An 8,507-nucleotide genomic window follows, 5' to 3' on the forward strand; every position below is an offset into this window, starting at 1 on the left:
GTTCAGCAGCAAAATAGGATTCTCTGCAAGGTAGACCTACATGGGAAGGTTGCCAGTTCAAGTATGCAGACCTCCCTAAGTATACCAGGCATACATGTGCCCATGATCCCAGCTGGCTGAGTCTGGGGGTAGTTTGTGGCATTGAGACCCTGTCAGGGGTGCCACATCTCTTTGTCTCTGTCTCTTTTTCACTCTTTCTGTCTCTCTCGCTCATGCAATAAATAACATTTAAAAAATAAATCTAGACACAGATCTTATACTCTTCACAAAAATTAATTCAAATGGATCACATAGACCTAAATGTATAATGCAAAACTATAACCCCTAAAAGGTAACGTAGGAGAAAACCAAGATGGGCTTGTGTTTGGCCATGAGTTTTAGATATAACATGAAAGGCACAGTCCATGAAAGAACTGGCAAGCTATATTTCATTAAAATAAAACTCTCTTCTCTGCAAAAGACAAAGGAAAAGAAAAAAGAGAAGCTATAGACTGGGAGAAAATATTTGCAGAGCACATATCTGATAAAGAACTGCTATCCAAAATATACAAAGAATGTTCAAAACTCAACAATAAGAAAACCACCTGATTTAAAAATTGTCCAGAGAACTTAATAGACTGCTTACCAAATAAGATAAACAGATGCCAAATAAGTATATGAAAAGATGCTCCAAATCATACATCATCAGAGAAATACAAATTAATGTGATACCACTATACACCTATTAGAATGATAGTGCAAAATCTAGAACACTGGCAACACTAAATACTGACAAGGATATAGAGCAACAGGAACTCTCACTGCTGGTGGTAATGCAAAATAGTATAACCACTTTAGAAGACAGTTTGTTAGTTTCTTATAAAATGAAACATATTCTTACCATACAATACAGCAATGCCATTCCTTGGTATTTAGCCAAAGGACCTGAAATTTTATGTTCTCACCCAAACCTGCAAAGGGAAGTTTATAGCATCTTGATTTATAATTGCCAACACTTGGAAGCAACTAAGATGTCCTTCATTAGACGGATGGATAAATAAACTGTGGGATATCCAAATAATGAAATATTATTCAGTGTTAAAAAATATTAGCTATCAAGCCATGAGAAGACAACGCAGATTTAAATTCATACTACTAAGTGAAAGAAGCCATTTCTACAAAGGCTACATACTGTATGATTCCAACTACCTTACACCTGAAAAGGGCAAAACTATGGAGATAGTAAAAAGATCAGTGGTTGTCAAGGATAAGAGAGGAGAAAAAGGATAAAACATGTGGACCACTAAGGATTTTTTTTTTTTGAGAGATTTTTGCTATAGGATTCATGTGCTTGCCAGAGAGACAGAGAGAGACTAAGACAGAAAGCAAGAAATCACCTCCCAGGAGGATGGCCATGCCACAATCTCTTCTCCATTTTCCTCTTGGGATTTTGGGCCCACATGCACATGTGCCCAGCACGAGTTTTAAGCCACTGGGTCTGGAACTCGAACCATAGTCAACTATGTGGGAGTCCAGTGATGTAGCCATTACATAATCTGGTGGTCCCAGTACTGAGGATTTTTAAGCCAGCCAAACTGTCCATCAGATCCTGCAGTGGTGGATACATGCCATCATAAATTTGCCCAAACCCACAAAGTGTACAACACCAAGAGTGAACCCTAATGTAACTATGGACTTCGGGTGATGATGTATAAATGTAGGTTCATCAATTATGACAAATGTACTACTCTGGTTGGGGATGTTGATGAAGGGAGAAGTGGGCAGGGGGGTAAATGAAAATCTCTGTAGCTTTTGGTCAATTTCACTGTGAATCTAAAACTGTTCTGCAAAATAAAGTCTATCAAAAAAATGTTTAAAGCTATGAAGGATTTTAAAAAGATTAAATTAGTTAACACATGAGATATGATTGGATCAGAGCTGGCATTTGTGAGTGCTTAGTATTAACTTAGCTATTATTATCATAGCCATTATTGTTACTATTGTGAAAATTGTTATCACTCCAAATATCCTTATTTAAACCTGGGCAAGTGATTCTTACCTCTATTTATTTATTTATTTACTATTTTTTATACATTCGATCGCTGTACATCATTTAATTTGTATAGAGAATTTACTCAACATGAAATACACCTCAGACCAGTTCAGTTGAGAATACTACGCATGTCATCATCAACAGGTAATAAACCATTTCTGTGTCCCACGTGTCCCACAAATGTCTTACTTCTCTGTTTTTCTCCCTAATTACCTTCTCTACACTCTTGCCCCTCCCACCCTCCTTCCACACTATCTCCAGTGTCCATAACTATTTTCAATACTTCTATGTCCTCCAATCTTTCCGTTTTTACCATAGAGTGCAGACAGTTGGTATATGTTAAGTGGAGACATACAATGTCTTTCATAGCCTTACTTGTTTCACTCAACAATAAATCTTCCATATTCATCTACTTTCTATCAGATGCCAGGGTCTTATTGTTTTTTTATGACTGAATAGTATTCCATGGAGTACATGTGCCACATTTTTTCAATTCATTCATCTGTTTGTGGAAATGGAGGTTCAGAGAGGTTGAGAAAATTACTCAGTCATACAGTTAGTGCTGCCGCTGACATAAGACTCCAGCCAAAGCCCAGGGTTCTTCCTACCGCCCACTCTACCTCTGTAATGAGAGGCTATACATATTAATACATGTATCTGAATCAGCAAAAACATATCCCTTACACTTCTAACTTCAAGTGGCATAATAATTATATGCAAAATAAGTTTGATCAAAAAATCAGCATCTCCAGAGGTGGTTGCTTTCATCATTAGGCATTTAGTTCAGAGAGAACAAAGTCCATTTTAAAGTCTTAACCCTCTTGCTGAGACAAGTAGCTTAGAAAGACAGGCATGATGAACAGGCAAGCATAACACCAGGCATTAGAGACTCAGGGCTGAGTCTGGCTCCCTTGGGCTGAGCCTGGCTTCCTTACTGCTCTGACATCTTGAGCAAGTTATCCAAACCCTCTCTACTTGAAGCGCTGATGACAAAATTTAAATAAGATAATGTGTATTTTGCAATGTGAACTATAGCACTCAGGAAAATATAAGCTGTTGTTATCATCTCAATCCAGGTGATGGTATAATCTGTTTCTTATTAACATAATCTCAAAGGCAAAACTGTTCAGCCTTTCTGAAACAACCCCTTAACAGATAACTGAACTTGAGTGAAATCCTCAGCATTTAAAGAAAAAACACAGAAATGGACCTGTAGATGGTGTAATGGCTATGTCACTGGACTCCCATGTAGTTCACTGCAGTTTGACACCCAGACCTGGTGACTTAAAACTCATACCAGGCGCATGTGCAAGCATGCTCAAAATCCTGAGAGGAGAATGAAGGAGAAGGGACTGTGGTGTAGCCATGCCCCTAGGAGGTGATTTCTCACTTTCTGTCTCTCTGTCTCTCCATCGCTCTGGCGAGTATACACGTGCTATAGCAAAAATCTCTCAAAAAACAACAGCAACAACAAAAACACAGAAATGTTCCCTTGAAAACTCCAGCTCTGTGTAGAAATTGGATAAGGAATACTTTAGTTCTAGGGAGCAAGTTGTCTTTTTCATTCAACTGCATGGCTGTTAACAAGTATAAATATTTTGTTACCTAGACATTGCATAACTGGGAAGAGAACAGGTCTCTGCTGATGAGAGAAGTTCTCCTCCTGTTTTTCAGCTGCCTGCAGAGCCAATCAAAAGAGAAATTTTCATGTGCAAACTTTCCTGCCTAAGTAACCAAAGCGTGAACTTCTCGAACTTCCCCATCTAGCAGAAGAACTGAAATAAGGGAGGTTGGGAATGATAAAATGAGTAAATACATGCTAGCACCTACAATCTGGTTGAGCCACATCAGTAGCCCCTCCTGCCCCCACATCCCATGCCTATTCATCTGCATAATCCCTCACTTGACTACCACCCTATTCTCATCTAACCTGGCATGATTCAAAAATCACTCACCAAATATCTAATTGTTTTAATTCTTATACTAACTCCCAACTACTCACAAACAAATTAACTCTATTCTGCAAAGACTAACTGGTGAGATCTCCTCCCTTGTTCTCTTCTCTGCTTCTAAAACCTAAAGTCAGACTGTCAACCCTCAGGCAGGGGACTAAAGGATCAAACTCTAAAAAACCTGAATCTTTCCACAAAAAAAGAGAGCCAAATATTGATATTTTGAGGAGACTTGCCACCCCACCTAATAATACAGATCATGGAAAAAAAAAGTTTGGCTTGCATCCTTATCACTCCACAGTGAGACCAACCAAAGGACAAGCTATACTGATAACATACAAGCACCAATCTGCTTACCATCTCCTCACAGTCAACATGGGTACACTGCTGACAGTCAGCAAAAACAGACCATAGAAAAAAGGCAGGATTCAAAGAAAACAGACACAATGCAGACAGTAGAATAACCTTTAAAATGAAAACAAATAGAATAAAACATTTGAGTAATGTTGTGAAAGAGAAAAGAGAATCAAATGTATGCATGAACAAGAAGAAACATAAAATGAAATAGTGAACAAAGATCAAGAAGAGGTTCTTGGATATTAGAAATAAGATAGCTGAAATTTAAAAATAATGTCAGTAAAGGGACCAACAGATGGCGTAATGGTTACCTTGCTGGACTCCCATGTAGTCAACCGCAGTTCAAATCCCAGACCCAGCAAATTACACTCATGCTGGGTGCTTCTGTGTGCATGTCAAAGATCCCAAGGGGAGAATGGAAGAGAAGAGAATACAGGATGGCCATCCCCTGGGGGGTGATTTCTCGTTTTCTGTCTCCCTGTCTCTATATATTTCTGGCAAGTGCACACACCCTATAGCAAAAATCTCTCTTTTAAAAAAAAATGTTAGTAAAAATACTAGAAGATAAAGGCAAGGAAATGTTCTGTAAGAAAGAACAAAAGATCTTGGAGATGGGAAACAAATGAGGTAAGAACAGAGAGGCTCCATCCAAAAGATGAAATACTCATAATAGTAAGAGGAGAGCCAGAAATAGAGTCCTGAAGAAGAAATGAATAAAAATAGTAAAGAATAATAAAAGACCCTTTCTAAAGGACTGAAAAAACACCTTCAGACTAAAACAGTTTGTGAGAAACTGGTACATGAATAGGAAAAGGCCCACATCAGAGGCTAGCACTGCAAAATTTCAAAATACGGAAATGATCCTAAAAGTTAACTGAGGGGAAAAACTAGGTCACACACAGAAGTCTGATAATGGAATGACGTCAGATTTCTTAACACTACAAGTAACACAGCAACAGAACACCTTCAAAGTTGTACCTTAAGGGCTTATCCGTGGTAATGAAGGCACCACTGCACAATACAGGAGCCACGTGGGAGGCCCAGGTTCACATCCTGGGTTGACCTAAACACCCCGGGGATGCATCATACACATGCTGTGATCCTGTCTGGTTGGGAAGCCATGAGGAGGATCACAGCATGGCAAGGCCCTCTCAAGGGTGTGTGTGTGTGTGTGTGTGTGTATGTATGTCTCATGAAAGAAAGAAATTTTTAAAAAATTGTGTCTTAATAATGGCTTTTATACTAGAACTTTGTGCATATAAACCATTGATCAAGATTCACTGTCACACACACAAGGATTCACCCTTTCCCAAAAAACTACTCCAACAAAAGCAATGCAGTCCAACAAAAATGAGGAGGACTGGGGCCAGCAGGTAGCATGGTGGTTAAGGTGCTGGACACCCAAATGACCAACTATGGTTCAAGTCCAAGACCTGGAGGCTTGCTTTCTTACTTTTCTTTCTCTCTGTCTCTCTCTGGTAAACACATATGCTCTATAGTAAACTTAAAATAATAATAGTAACATTATTTTTTTAAAAAAATGAAGATAACTACAATAAAAAAATAAAGCATCTAACACAGAAAAGCAATGAACAGAAATTTCAGGACAGTAGCTACTCAGCAGATGCAGAGAAAACCTTCTCTGGTTATTGGTGCACCACTCCAGGAGGAAAGATTGGGGGCCAGGGGATGGTAATGGTATATTTTAGCACACAGAAAATATATCATGTTGTTCAATAAAGACGCTAGAGAGTTCAACAAAAACATAGCAACAGGTACTAGACAAAATAAAAGGCTCAGCTATGGTAACATGTGCTGGACACAATTGCTCGGTAGGCTGAGACCACACAGGAAGCCTGGGTTCATTTTGGCTGAGACCACACAAGAACCCAGACCACTGTAAAAGCTAGGTACAGTGGCATGTCTGTGTTCCCAGCCATTTGGGAGGGTAAGCAAGAGGATCGCAACACAGCTAAACACTTTCTAAATCAGTACAAAAGCACACGTGTATGTGTATGTGTGTGCACATATACACACCACAAAATTAATAAATAAGTAAGACAAGATGATTACTATGACTTGACTTTGTCTTCCAAAATTTACATGTTGGAGAATTAATCTACAATGTAACTGTGTTGAGTGGGAATAATGGAATAATGCTGTCATCAAGGCTGTTTACTATTGATTGTTCTCATAGACATAAGTTGGTTCTTGAGAGGGAGAGTTGCTATAAAAGTGAGGGGGGATCACTCTTTCAAGATTCTTTCACACGCAATGGCCCTTCTGCTTTTGTGCCATGTTTTGAAACAGTATGAAAGCCTTCACCATGCCCTTGGACTTCCCAGCTTCCAGAATTCTGTGCCAAATAAACTTCTTTATAAATTACCCAGTTTCAGGTATGCAGTTATAGCAATGAAAAAGAGACAAAAAGAGTGATTATCAACTCTGGAAAAACAGAGGGCTATGCAACAAAGGAGACATGGTCATATTTTACTGTTGGCTTAGCAGTGAAAATGTTTGTTTAAATCATAATGTTAACCTTGACTCGTGACTTGACAAAATACTGTTAAATAACTTAATTGAGAAGATGGAGGGAAATAAATCATGTGGAGAGAGAGCTCGCATCTTGCCTCTTAATTCAATAAATGAAAATAAAGTAGTAAATGCACATTTAAGAATGAAAGAGTAAGTAGCAGAGAAACATCAAAAGCATTGTCATATAAAATATACATATATTATACAAATATAAAATATATAGCTCTAGGAAAGGCGCCTAAAGGAAACTTTCCCCTTATAAGCCTTATAGTATTTTTTTTAGTTTTCCAAATATGACTATGGATTGCACTGATTCAAAAATATATATACATACATATGATATTAATAGCTTAAATTAAAATTTTAAAGCCCTATGAAAATAAGATGTAATCACTGTAAGGAAAAACTGGAGGATGAAAAAATAAAACTCAAATAAGTAACTAGCCACAAACCAAATTATTGTGAAACAACTCAGTGAAATGAAATCCACATACTGTTGTACAAGCACGCTTTCTTCTCTCTTTCAAAAATCAGAAGTCCTACCACCATCATTTGTATGTTACAAATAGACTCTAAATACATCTGATGGATCTTGGAAAGAACTTCACTGATATTTTCACAATTTATCAAATGTTGATGCCTACACTGTGTTTCAGTCATTGTAGTTTACATGAAGTGTTTCAGTCTAATCAGACTAAGAGCCATTGTGTATTAATGCTACTATTGATATGTGCAATAAATATCCAAACAAGCAAACCATTTTTCCTTCCAATAAATATAATGTTTTTAAAAAACAGTATTGGCTTTAAGCGCTTTAGAAATAGGTATCTACAGGGGACCAGCAGTTAGCGTAATGGCTATGTCGCTGGATTCCCACGTAGTCGACCACAGTTCGCGTCCCGGACCCGGTGGCTTCAAACTCACACTGGGCACTATGTGTGTGTGTGCACAAGATCCCGAGAGGAGAATGGAGGAGAAGGGATTGCGGCGTGACCATCCCCCTGGGGGGTGATTTCTCGCTTTCTGTCTCTCTGGTGAGCGCATGCGCCCTATAGCGTAAACCTCTCCCCCCAAAAAAGAAATAGGTATCTACAAACCAACAAGATATATAAACCAGGACTAAACCTAAATCTTACTAAAATTATTCCAAATCCTCTCACACTCACCCTTAAAGTTTGCCTTTTATCTAAAATCAAAGAACGCACTCATTCTGTTCATTTTGTCTTTTTGAACTGGGGTATGTTTAGGCTTAGAATCAACGAAGTTAGTACCATTCAAATACAGGCATTCATGGATAATAACTGCTAATTAGTGTACACATAATCAAACCCACTTATGGTTTAGATTTAAAAATAGATAAATTGATCCAATAAAAGCTGATTCAAACATGGCATGTAAGAAAGTGATCTGTTTACCTCTGTTGGTTTGTAGCAGTCTACGAGAGCTTCCTAGAAGTAAATACAGAAGGTTGGTTTTATTATTTTAAAATTCAATGTATTTTTTAAAGTGAAATTAAAAATCATTTCATTTTTACAGTATTATATTTACAAAGTGAGTCAAGATTTCCTGTTGACTATCTATTGTAGAACCCCGTTTTATTTTGGTACCAGTTGGTCATCTGAAGATACCCA

General features: G+C 37.9%; 1 long non-coding RNA gene across 1 annotated transcript in view; it reads right to left on the reverse strand.

Moving 5' to 3' along the window:
• Positions 1-8,507, reverse strand: part of LOC102469615 (uncharacterized) — a 43,561-nt gene that overhangs the window by 33,779 nt on the left and 1,275 nt on the right. The window contains exon 2 of the long non-coding RNA XR_333201.1: positions 8,292-8,324. This is a non-coding gene — a long non-coding RNA (uncharacterized LOC102469615). The remainder of the gene's footprint in view (positions 1-8,291; positions 8,325-8,507) is intronic.

Source organism: Tupaia chinensis, unplaced genomic scaffold (genome assembly GCF_000334495.1).
Source record: "Tupaia chinensis unplaced genomic scaffold, TupChi_1.0 Scaffold000014_1, whole genome shotgun sequence".
Lineage (NCBI taxonomy): Eukaryota > Metazoa > Chordata > Mammalia > Scandentia > Tupaiidae > Tupaia > Tupaia belangeri.